Source organism: Aedes aegypti, chromosome 1, assembly GCF_002204515.2.
Source record: "Aedes aegypti strain LVP_AGWG chromosome 1, AaegL5.0 Primary Assembly, whole genome shotgun sequence".
Classification (NCBI taxonomy): Eukaryota; Metazoa; Arthropoda; class Insecta; order Diptera; family Culicidae; genus Aedes; species Aedes aegypti.
Window position 1 is genome coordinate 23,220,394 of NC_035107.1, and position 12,838 is coordinate 23,233,231.

Below are 12,838 nucleotides of genomic sequence, written 5' to 3' on the forward strand. Positions count from 1 at the left end.
ACCTAGTTTGAGCAGCTGATCTTTTGTGAGGAACGGGTTGTACCAACGTAGTCGTGATCCTTTAGGAACTGGTTCAGCCCTTGAGAGGGCTTTTAATTCCTCGACGAAGACTTCCTTTTGTACAAGACGAACCAATGTGTTTTCTGCCTCCCGTAGCTCGGACGTAGTCAGGAATCCATGGTCACTTCTTTGCGAAGATGGTAATCGGAGCAGTTTCATTAGACGCAACCAATACGCGGTGCGACGAACGAGATCGGAATATGATGAAAATTTTTGGAAATACATGTTATTGAACTCGACGACTGTGGAAACCGTTCCTGCGATGACTGTGCGTCGTTTTTCCTCGTCAACCTCCCTTATTGATGATATGTCCGGTGATTTGGGCCATTGATCTGGGTCATCCTGCAACCATGCAGGTCCTTGCCACCAGAATCGATTTTCCAGGATGTCTTGGGGAGTTATACCGCGTGATATCAGATCTGCCGGGTTTTGTGTTCCAGGAACATGACTCCACCGACACCCTTCGGTGATAGTTTGGATTTTGGCAATACGATTGGCGACAAACGTCGTCCAAGTGGTCGGAAGAGCTTCTATCCAACGCAGAACACATGTAGAGTCCGTCCAAAAGTAGCTGGTTGCTGTTATTCTTATTGATTCACGAACCTTTTCGAATAATTGTACTCCCAGAACTGCTCCGCATAGTTCTAAACGAGGTATAGTTTGGCATTTAAGTGGAGCAACCTTTGACTTAGAGGAAAGTAGTTGAACCCTGATCCTTCCGGATGCATCTGTGCTACGGATATAGAGACAGGCTCCATAAGCTTTCTGCGAGGCGTCAGAAAAACAGTGGATTTCGATCGAAACTGCTTTCGGGATGATCACGCAACGTTCGATACGAAGTTGATTGAGCAGCGGTAACAGTTCGTGAAATTTCCTCCATGCCTCACCCACCGTTGAAGGTAAAGACTGATCCCAGTCGAGTGATTTCCCATTTTCATCACGTATGGTCCACAACTGTTGCATAAATATCTTCGCCGTAGTAATAACAGCTCCCAGAAGGCCTAATGGATCGAATAAAGTTACGATCACTGACAAAATGGTCCGTTTGGTGAGGATTTCGTCAACGTCCAGGGAGGGAATGGTAAACTGAAATCCTAGAGTGTCTGTGGAAGGAAACCAGGTCAACCCTAAAGTTTTCACCGAAGGACTTGGATCCAAATTGATGCCATTGGGAGTTCGAATTGCCAAGTTTTCCTGGGGAATCCCTGCTAGAGCAGTAGGGCAGTTCGACGCCCATTTCCGTAGTTGAAATCCTCCTCCTGACAACATCGTATTCAACTGAATCTGCAACTCCGTAGCAGTTTGTACATCATTCGCTCCCGTAATGACGTCATCCATATAGGTGTCTTCCATAACCGCTAGGGCCGCGAGCGGAAATCGCCCTTCTTCGTCCAGAGCTAGCTGATGAAGTGTTCTAGTGGCCAAAAAAGGCGCTGGCTTCGTCCCGTACGTCACCGTGTTTAACTCATACGAACGAACGTCTTCCGATGGTGAATTTCGCCAGAGAATACACTGAAGTGGGCGGTCTTCCGGGCGAACGATGATTTGGCGAAACATTTTTTCGACATCCGATACCAACATTATTTGTTTGGTCCGACTGCGGAGGATTATGGACCGAAGATCCTCTTGTACTACTGGCCCTACCAGAAGTACATCGTTGAGCGATACTCCTGTTGTTGTTTTACAGGAAGCATCGAAGACTACCCGAACTTTGGTGGTGGTTGAAGCCTCCTTCACCACGGGATGGTGTGGTAGGTAACACCGCTTGGTTGAATTACTCCTAGCCTCGTCTACCATTTCCATATGGCCGAGTTCAAGATATTCTGCCATGAAACCAACGTACTGTTCTCGGAGCGATGGATCCCGAGCCAACCTCCTTTCGGTTCCTAGAAGACGCCGGAACGCTATGTCCTTCGACTCACCCAATCTTGACACAGCGTCTTCCACCTTTGGTAAAGCGACCGTGTATCGACCGTTAGTGTCCCGTTGAACTGTACTGGAGAACCACTTCTCGCAGCGTGCCTCTTCTGGTGAGTAAGCCTTGCCTGATTCCACCTCCTCACAGGACCAAAAGCGAGTGATCAAGCTATCCAAGTTATCCAACGTGGAACCGTTGCAGCTGATCTGAAGAGAACGAGCTGGAATCGAGATACCACCACTGATGATCCAACCAAATACGGATTCGGTTAAAGCTGGGAGTTGCTCCCCCAGGGAAATCCTATTTCCGGTTTCGAAAAAATCGAAAAAACACTCGATACCGAGTACGAGATCCACCGCGCTCGATTCGAAAAATGTGGGATCCGCCAGTTGAATCCCACTTGGGAGTGTCCAAGTATCCGTTTTGATGGTGGTCGTTGGGAGGTTCACTGTAACCCTTGGAAGGACTAGGAAGTCTAACTCACGAGAAAAGTCCGAAACTCGTGACCGAAGAACCGCTCTGAGCCTTTGTCGAACCTTGGTGGCCACCTGGCCAATTCCTGCCACCGAAATGTCTACCCGATCTCGATGGACTTGTAACCGTTGACTCAGTCGTTCCGTAATAAAATTACTCTCGGATCCGGAATCCAGCATTGCACGAGCAGGATAATGATTGCCTACGTCGTCCTCGATCATCACTACTGCTGTCGCCAGAAGAACTTGCGTTGGATGTTGGTGAGCTGCAGCGGACACTGCAGTTTCCGTGGCTGCCACATTAGCCACTTGAGTGTTGGATGGTTCCTGTTGGTTTTTGGAATTGGACGGCTTGTTGCCCCCAGCAACGGCCGCAACCTTGGTTTCTCGTTCCTTATCTCGCTTAAAACAGACTAGAGTATGGTGACGCCCTTTACAGTTCCGACAAAAGTATTTTGAATGGCAATCCTTGGCTTGGTGTCCCACCCGGAAACAGTTCCGACAAAGTCCATGGGATTTCAAGAGACCATCCCTATCCGAAACTGCCATTTGTTGGAATTCGTTACATTGGTAGAGAAGATGGTCCGAAGAGCAGACCACGCAGCGTCCCCTAGATGCTTGGTTAGATTGGGTTGAGCTGTAGCTAGCCTTCATGAATTGAGTCCTTGACTTCGATTGCTGTTGCAACTGACCGACTCCCCTAGTGTCGGTGGATTTTGGTGGAAGACTGTCCAAAACCTGGATTCGACGTCGCAAAAATTCGAATAAGTCCTCGAGAGTGTCCTGCTCCTTCGAAGATGACACTTCCTCCCACCCCCTTCGCGTGACCGGGTCCAATCGTGCTGTGAGGATGTTAACAAATAACAGATCCTTGTACTCGTTCTGTTGCACGACCTGATCGAGAGTCTGCACGATGCGTTCGAAACCTTCCACTAGGATGTGTAGATCAGCTCCAGATTCTTTGGATAGAGTTGGTAACTTGAAGATAGCCTGCACCTGCCGCTTCCTCAGCTGCTTGCTATTATTATAGCGTTTCAACAGGGAGTCCCATGCCACCTGATAGTTGGCTTTCGTGATTGGGAGAGGATCGATTAGAGCCTTGGGTTCTCCTTGAAGGCAGCCCTTCAAATAATGAAATTTCTCCACCTCCGGTAGATCCACCTTCCAATGGATAAGTGAAGTGAAAAGATCACGAAAGCTCAGCCAATCGTCAATGTCCCCGTTGAACGTCTGCAGTTTGATCTGCGGAAGACGAACGTGATCGCTGGTGTTCGATGCTGACCCATCACCAGTTCGGCTGGTTTGCTCCAAAATTAAGGGCTGATGAACCTCCTTGACCTTGTCCATAAGGAAGGTTTTTACCTCATAATATTGGTCGCTGAATTCTACACGTTCCTTTTCCAGTGACGTTTTCTCTGGATTATAGTCCTCGTGAGCGAAGATTTCCACCATGGTTGCACTGTAGCTTTCCCAGAGTTCATCCAGCTTGGCCATCCGTATTTCCACCTCGGTTATGCTGGTGGCTTCAGAAAACTTCTGAGTGAAGCGGTGAATGTCGTTGAAGGACAGATGGATTTCCTTCAGCCTCGCCGTCAACGCCCTCATAGTCGGCGCCTTGGTTGCCGATGCTCCACCAGGTAAAACCATGTTGTCGTCGTCAATGCAATACAGCAGAAAAGAGAGATGCGGTGTAGTATACTGCTAAGGCCTAGCTTCGCCAGGCATATACTTTCTTAATTTACCCGGAAAAACGAGTAGCAGCACTCCAATTCTTGAAAAGCCAGGCGCAGCAGTATGACGTCACGCATCCAAATTCAAATCGACGAAAACTCAGCAGTAACGAAGTGGATCAAAGAGGAAAGGTGCGGTGTAGTAGACAGAGTGTGGGCCTAGCTTCGCTAGGCATATACTGCATAAATTTACCCGATCAAACTGAAAGCGATGCTCCAATTCTAAATGATGAACTACACAGGCAGCCTTGTACCCAAATCGTCGAACCACAGCAATTACTCGAGTAAGGGGATGAATGAAGAGGAGAAAATATGGTGTAGTATCCAAAGGGGATGGCTTCGGCCAGGCATATACTGCGGCAACTCACCACATGAGACAATTACTGCACCAAACGATCAAACTCCCAGCGGAACAAGCATACGACAAATCCACTTCTGCTCCACGAATCCAAATCAAGACGGAGGAGCCCAAACGGGCAAGCAGGGCTCAGCGATTAGAGAGGTAAGACGAAGAGGTTTCGATCCAAATTACAATGGTGTATTTCCATTTGCCTTGCTTCGGCAGTACACTTATTCTAAATTTACCTTGGAAAAAGTATGGTGATGCTGCCTCTCTACGCTTAAATCCTGCCAAACGTCGCAAACTATCCTTTTCACTGGCTTGGGTTGCTGGTCGTTGACCCGATAGCGTAAACTAGCCTCAATGCCGGCCGATGTATTCACCAGCTGGATAGCCGGTCGGTGACCTCTGATTCACCAGCAGAATAGCCGGTCGATGACCTCTGATTCACCAGCTGGATAGCCGGTCGATGACCTCTGATGACTTCGCACGGATATGCAGTCCAAGCTCCAAGCGTTCAAATTTCCCACAAGCAAACGGATGCACTGCCAAACCGGTGAATTTGGGTTGATTGAAGAACTCGGTCGTATCCTCGGCGAACCATGGAACAGCAAGCCAAATCGCACAGAAAAACCAGGTGTTAGTGGAGAGTAATTTCCTAGCTTGGCTGGACATATAATAGCAAGGGTTCACTAACCTGCACAAAACTCCTTTTGGCTGAAGTCCAAGCCAAGCCCGAAAGAATTAGCAGCGATGGCGGTCCAGAGAAGCGACGCTACGTCCTAAGGCGCGCAAGGGTCCTGAATGGAACAAAGCCACTGATTGTTCCCCGAATAGATGGCATCCACAATGGTGATAGTGATGGCGATCCTTTCGCCGATTCTAGCCACGATCCAATATCGAAGCTTCCGTTTAGTCCAGGGTCTGGTTGGCCCTCATCCGGTTCGAAGGACCAGAATGAAGGGGGAGGTCCAATTACCTCGGATGATAACTCAGGAATCCGGTCAATTTCCAGCCCCCAACATCGAAGTTGAATTATTCGTTCCAACCACACAAAGTGTCCATCGCATGCACTTAATCTTCAAATCCAGGTCGTTTCTTCGGGTAGTCGGTTAAACTAACGAACACGCGACGGTCAGTTTAAAACACTACATTTATTTAAATAATCGGCGACATGCAAACCCGGTTTATTGAACTTAAACTATTTAATTTTCTTCTTAATACTAATGCACACTAACACAGTTAAAAACAGAAAACGGATTAAAAAACGACCGTGGGTCTACCGCCCATGCTGCCCGGTTGCTTGCTTGATCTGCACTGGTCATCGCTCCCGATCGTTGCATCTATCTATCCTCGGATGCCGTGCTGCGATGTTATTCGTGGTCAAGAGCAACTCTCACCGCTCTTATCGGACCTTCCTTATCACTCCGATGGGATTGGACTCTTCAATGATGGTGATGATGATCGTTGGTGTGGTTTTGACCATGTATTGGCGAGAATCTACCTTCTCGCAGAGAGTCGATCGCGTAGCCACCGTTGACCGTGGAATTAGATGATGGTGTTGGCTGTATGGATTCGTGGTAGCTGTTCATATTGCTATCGTTTGAGCTGCTGTTGCGATAGCCGACAGAGGTGACAGGGTTGTGTGTGGAGTTCGTCGTACTCATAAACAATGCCTATGTGGTTAGCATGCAGCATTTTTAGTATTTTGGGTCTCAAATTCACAGGAATAATAACTCTTCCTTGATACATGACACAATTTTCTGTGACTTCTAGATCGGCTCGAAAAGAATACATAGATTTGTATCGTTCATTTATCGACATTGGCCAACCTTCTTTTACAAAACTCCGGATTTCTGCTAAATAAGGATCTGTTGTAGTTCCTTCTGCAATCTTTCGGTTATCTATTGGTAGGGAATGTGAAAAGTTCAAACTTTTAACATGCTCCGTGTCCAAACTTTTAGGAACCATTTGATCCAAAGGGAATCGCGAGCAAAAGTCTGCGTTTCCCATTAGTGATGAAGGTCTGTAAGCGATCTCAAAATCATAAATCGATAACTCCATAATGTATCTTTGAAGTCGTGTCACAAAAACTGAGTTAGCTCCGCTCTTGCCGAAAATTCCTAATAATGGCTTGTGGTCTGTGAAAACCTTAAATTTTTGCCCAAAGACAAATTTATGGAACTTCTTGATGGTGCAAACTAACGCCAGAGCTTCAAGGTGTAGTATTGGATACTTTTTCTGGGCAGAGTTTAGAGAGAACGATGTAACACATATCGGCTTTTTTTCTCCATTGATTTCATGCGCTAAAACTCCTCCTAAACCATACGAACTAGCATCCGATACAACAACAACTGGTTTGTTCGGGTCATAATATTCCAAAATATCTGCCTTTAAAAGGGCAATCTACTGTCTTTGAACGCATTATCACATATTCAGTCCATTCAAAATGTTTGTCATTTTTCAACAGAGCATGCAAACTGCTCAGCTTAGTTGAAAGGTGCGGTACAAACCTGTGGTAATAATTAATCAGGCCAAGATAAGCCCTTAATTCACTAACATTGTTAGGAGGTTTAGCTTGTTCAATTGTTGATAACTTTTCTGGAGAAGGCATTAACCCTTTATCTGTCACTACGTGACCTAAATCAGGGTGTCGACTCAATTTTGAAAATAAAATTCCCTGACTTTCCCTGACCTTCCAGACGATTTCCAGAAAAATTCCAGGCCATTGAATTTGTTGCTAGCAACCGACACAAGTACGATTTTTCACATATTACTGCTTTGTTCTGACGTCACGTCCAAACTAAGACATGACGTGCTTCTCGGCTTAGTGTTCCTATGAGCATTTTGACAATTACCATCAGTGCACCAGTATCCGCTCATGCCCCTATTTCCGCTCACTAGTGTAAAAATTGATTTTTCGTGTCAAAAACCAACATTTTTCGCACGGATATATTCTAGCAATATTAACAACTTTCGAATGAAGTCGTCTGACATTATTTTCATTTGATAAAATAATTCTTTATATTGAAACCACAAGACCTCGTGAGCGGTTATTGGATCACTAGGTATTTTGGTGTGTTCCAATAACCACTCATGCAAAAAATTGAACAAGATTTTAAAGAAATGTCGATTTTAGTATACAGCCTTCATTATTGTAGTAGTAGCTATGGTTTGACCATAAAAAATATCAGGATAAAGAATGAAATTCGAAATAATGCATTTTGTAGTAAGTTCGTCACGAAATCTGTTTACCGTGAGCGGAAATAGGAACACTTAGATGCAGTAACAAATGCAATTAAATATTTTTTTGTGAAAGTTTTTCAAATTCTTTTCATTTTGATGCTGATGACCTATACTTGGAGCTACATTGTGGCATACAAATAGTATTGATCGACACAATAGTTATTTTATAATAAACATTTGAGCACATAACTTCCCTTAAATGAGCGGAATCTGGTGCACTGATGGTACTAACTTTTTAAAGATACAATACTGACTATTTGCAATAGTTTGCAGTAGTTATCATTAGAAAACCAAACATCTATTTTTGAAATGACGTATCCTTATAAATAAATAGTTTTCAGTCAGAAAATCAAAAACTCTGATCTAAAATTATTAGAATCTCATTCATTTTGAACGATAGCACTTCTCTCAATGTTGTACCGTTTGAATTGTTTTCCAAATACTCATAAAACTAACACTTGTTTTTAATTATGTATTCAAAAATATTTCCGTAAAATTCAAAACATACTGTCGATTGTAATAAAATGTAAGTGCTTTAAGCCTTCTTGGATACTGGGAGTTGCATTTCAGGTACTAAAACAGAAAGCAACTGAAGGCAGTGATTAGGAGGCTGAGACAATAAATACTGTTGTTTTCAATTTATTTAAACGTTAAACGCCCCGTTGAGATTTTTGAAATATGTCCCGATTTTCGTGAGTTACGTCAAACAAATATTTTAGGTTGTTTTTTTTTATTTTTATATTTTGTCTACAAAAGTGGCTATTAAGTGGGTATTACTTAACGCTAAAATTATTATTTACTTATTAAAATATGGGAAATTTTGTAAACAAATTTTGTTCCGAAGACATCATATCCCTAATTTAATGCGTTTTCGAGTTATTCAAGCTTTACTGTGGGCAGAAATGCGACAATGTAATCCAATTTCCAACATATGTTCCCATAAACCAAAGGAAACCGAGTAGCGGTTTTATAAAAAAATATTTTCAAAGTATTCGGAACAATTAAAACAGTGCGACGGTGACTCTTTTCGAATTAACATATTTACATGAGAACGGTTTGTACATATAATACATTCGACATGATGGACAACATGAAATGAAATACCTAGATGACTTATATCATTTTAACAGTCAGTTCTTGTACGAAATTAAACAGCTAAATCCTGCCCAACAAGTTTAAAACCCAACCCTACTTAACAACAGTTGTATGCAAAGTACGATGTGTCATTAGCTTTTTCCGGTTTATAAGGACATATATCGAAAACTTATTCAAACAGTCTCATGTCAGAAAAGTCAAAAAACTTACTTTATCGATCCTACGTGTTTCGCAGACGAAATTCTACACTTTTCGCTTTAAACCAACTCAATTTTTTAAACGTTTAATTTATCCGATTTGCAAAACGGCTTAAGTAAGATTTTCAACTTTCACAACCTACCCCGCTAGTTTCGCCGCTCCGTTGTATGGAGATACAAAGTGAGTTCACCACGAATCAAAACAAAACACTACTTGAGTTGATTTTACACTGGTACAAAAATGTCGAAAGTAACTGAATAAAACGGCCTATCATTTCGTCATATTTTTTTTGGGGGAAATAATACACACTAGGGTGCAGAGCTACTTGGGCACTTCTATGATTCACTTTGGCATGGGGGGTTTTTCTCGGTCGAATTGTATGAAACTTTGCAATAAAAAGCACTTCAAAACAACGCATAATTTGACCAAATATGAGCTCAGTGCTTTCAGAAAACCCCACTGCCGAAGTGAATCAAAAGTGTCAAGAATAGGGTCCGTTTCCCTACCTAGTTTTTTAAAAGCGAGCTGGTTGTATTGCTGTTGCGTTCAAGGTGCATATTCAGCCCAATTGAGCATTAAACGTGGTAACACAAAGTAACCAAAGGATACTTAGCAGCCATTATTCATATCACTGCCAACCTAGTGTAACGTTGAACGTTACACTAGCATAGAAAACTAATTGTTAACTTCGCTTTCCTTGTTAAGAAGTCTTACCGCGTTTGGTCTTCTTGCATTTGATATTTATATTTCAAATGCACACAGCAATATATAAAAATTTAAGCGATGTACACGGCGAAAAAATGTTATAGAGTTGATTCATTTTAATACAGTTTTAAAAGACAGGTTGTGATTCTTCCTTATTATTTTTTTCCAAATCGTATGAAAGTTACTTACGACGATGTGAAAAAGTAATCGAGATACAGTGGCGATTCCCTAACCTCAAATCTACCTGTTCCACGAATAGAAATTCTTGAATTTCAGCAACAAATTTGCATGTAATGAGTAGAGATTTGGCCGAAACATTCATTTTTCGAGTCGTAGAACAGGTAAAATGTGAGGTTACGTGTCGCCACTGTCGAGATATGTTGGAAATTGGATCACATTTGTATGATATTCTGCGAAAAACACCTAGAAAGTTACATTTATATCCTGAAAAAGTATAAAGTCTTTAGTAAAGTATTTCCTTACAAAGAATAGCGTTCAGCTTGATACCCACTTTTGATGATATAATATAAAAAAGTTCTGAAAAAATCAGATTTTTGAAATATCCAAAACAATCAATGTGCCAAATTTTCGGGCATTACATAAAGTTCAATAATTTTTCTAAGACATCCCAATGGGAAAGAAACCCTAATGAATCTGCAAAAAATATAAAAACTATGGATCTTACGAAATTTTACTGAACTATAAATAGTTGTTTGACGTTACTCAGGACTTCGGACTTTTTTTCAGTAATCTCGACGGGGCATCCTCTCAACATCATTGTTCCTTTTTTGTTCCCCCATACAAAAGTTTAATAAGTTAAAGTTTGGAGGTTGCTCCCCTAAGTTTTGTAACAAAGTTAAATTTTTGGGCACCTAAGTAAATATGATGTTTATACTCCAATATCAGTTCTAAAAACATTCTCGTTGGAATTTCCAAATGTTCATACATTTTTCTATGGTTTTTATGTTTACAAAAACAAATACATCACAACTCAAATTGTCCTAACATATGAAGTATTTGCTTATCTATATTCCTACAGAATTTCATGCACCATAATACAAGTATTTCCTACTAATCGTTTTAGCATATTTATTGAATATTTTAAGCAAAGTTGTCATAAATTAAATGCCATAATTTTGTCAAAGTAAATGTTTATATATTCTCCATTATAAAATGTTCATAAAATCGCAACATGTGCGGATTAGACAATGCGCAGATTTAGGACATTTAACTCACAAAAATTGTATTAAGAAAAAAAAAGAATGCGTTGAAAAAATATACGTTTTTAATTCCTCAAATATTTGAATTCTGAAGGTAAGACAATTTCACGAAGATTCCATAAAAAAATTGCGAGAAAAATGAACGTTGTAAGTGAAAATAAGTTGAAAACATTTTCAAAATTTTCAAAAAAATTTCGAGATGGTAAGTTAGCTATTTCAAATCAATTTATTAAGATTGCAATCCATTGTTTTTGTAACTTTGCAGACAACCAAATAAGTAAGTGTTCAGTTAGAACAAATCAAACATTTTATCTGTTTTATATCAGAACATATAAATTTGGATATTGGAATATAGCATGGATATTTTTTCCCAGACTCCATATGAAATTCCCTGACTTTCCCTGACATTCCAGGTCTAAAATGAAATTCCCTGACATTCCCTGACTTTCCAGGTTTTTCCAGGTAGTCGACACCCTGTAAATATGGTAATTTGTTTACAAAAAATTTACATTTTGAAAAATTAACCTTTACATTAGCTTTACATAAACGTTCTAAAACTAATTCCAAATTTTTCAAACGTTCAGCTAAATCTTTTCCTACAGACCACTTGAGTCGTCACTTGAGTGGGAACGACACGTTGATAGCCTTCCCACATCTTTACTCTTCCACAATACAGTTGTTGTGGAAGCGATGTAGGTACGATAGGCAAACAGTTTCAACACTAAATAAATCGCACTCGCTCGTTCCGCGTGTGTAGGAACATGAGATGGATGGATGTTGGTTATGAAAGGGGACCGCGTGGTCTGTAGGGATTTGAATTCTAAACTTGTAACCAACTCAGTTATTGGGTCACCAAGTGTCTCGGTAGCTTAGTTGGTAAAGCGCTCGTCTAGCATACAAGAGTCCTGGGTTCAAATCCCAGCCGAGCACGTGGATTTTTTTCATAATTTCACACATAATTTGTCCATCTTTACCACGCGTAATGAGTTAATTAATTTAATAACCATGCGGATTGGATTACCGAACAGCTCAATATAAGTGTCAATTTATAAAAACTTTTCCAATCAAAAAACAATTTTTTATTCATTACAATCGTTCGATATTACCATTAACGTGTAGAAAGAAACAATCAAAAAACGAGATCCTTAAAAATCGACTTTTTTCGATTTTTGTATTTGCTCTCAAATGCTTGTTAATGATGTGGGAACATGTTTTTCAAAGTGATAGATATTTTTTTTTTATCGGAGACTAAAACCGAAAATGTTTTGTAAAGTTTTGTTTGCGTTTTGCTCGAGAGTGCTCTGTGATGGCACCATCAATTGAATTCGTTTCGTATGATTCGTTTTTTATCCCCCGTGCGTGTTGATTCAAAAATTGAATGTGATTCGTGGATGCTCGGTTCGGGATGGATTAAGAATTGCAGTGCGTGCATTTTGATGGGCAGTGCTAAGTTACGGCTCAAGCTATTGTTCAGTATTAGAGGAGCGATAGACTGCGGAGGATTTTCGAAGATGGAATTTGGTGAGTTTGTTCTGATCAGCAGCGCATAATCACAATGCGTAAATACTAACCATTTGTCGACCAGAACGTCTACCGAACGTATCCTTTGCAGGGTGTCTACTTCCTGGAAAAACCTGGAAAACCTGGAATTATCAGGGAATTTTATTCAACCTGGAAAAAACCTGGAATTCTCAGGGAATTTCGGCCATAACTTTTGCATCTGTAATACAAGGTAGAATATGTCCTTTTCATGATAGAAAATCTTTTCAATCATAAAAATTTTCGGCTGCGCCGCTATCGAGGCGCCAGTAGAAATATTCAGTCCCTATTTTTATTACCGATTTTTATTTATC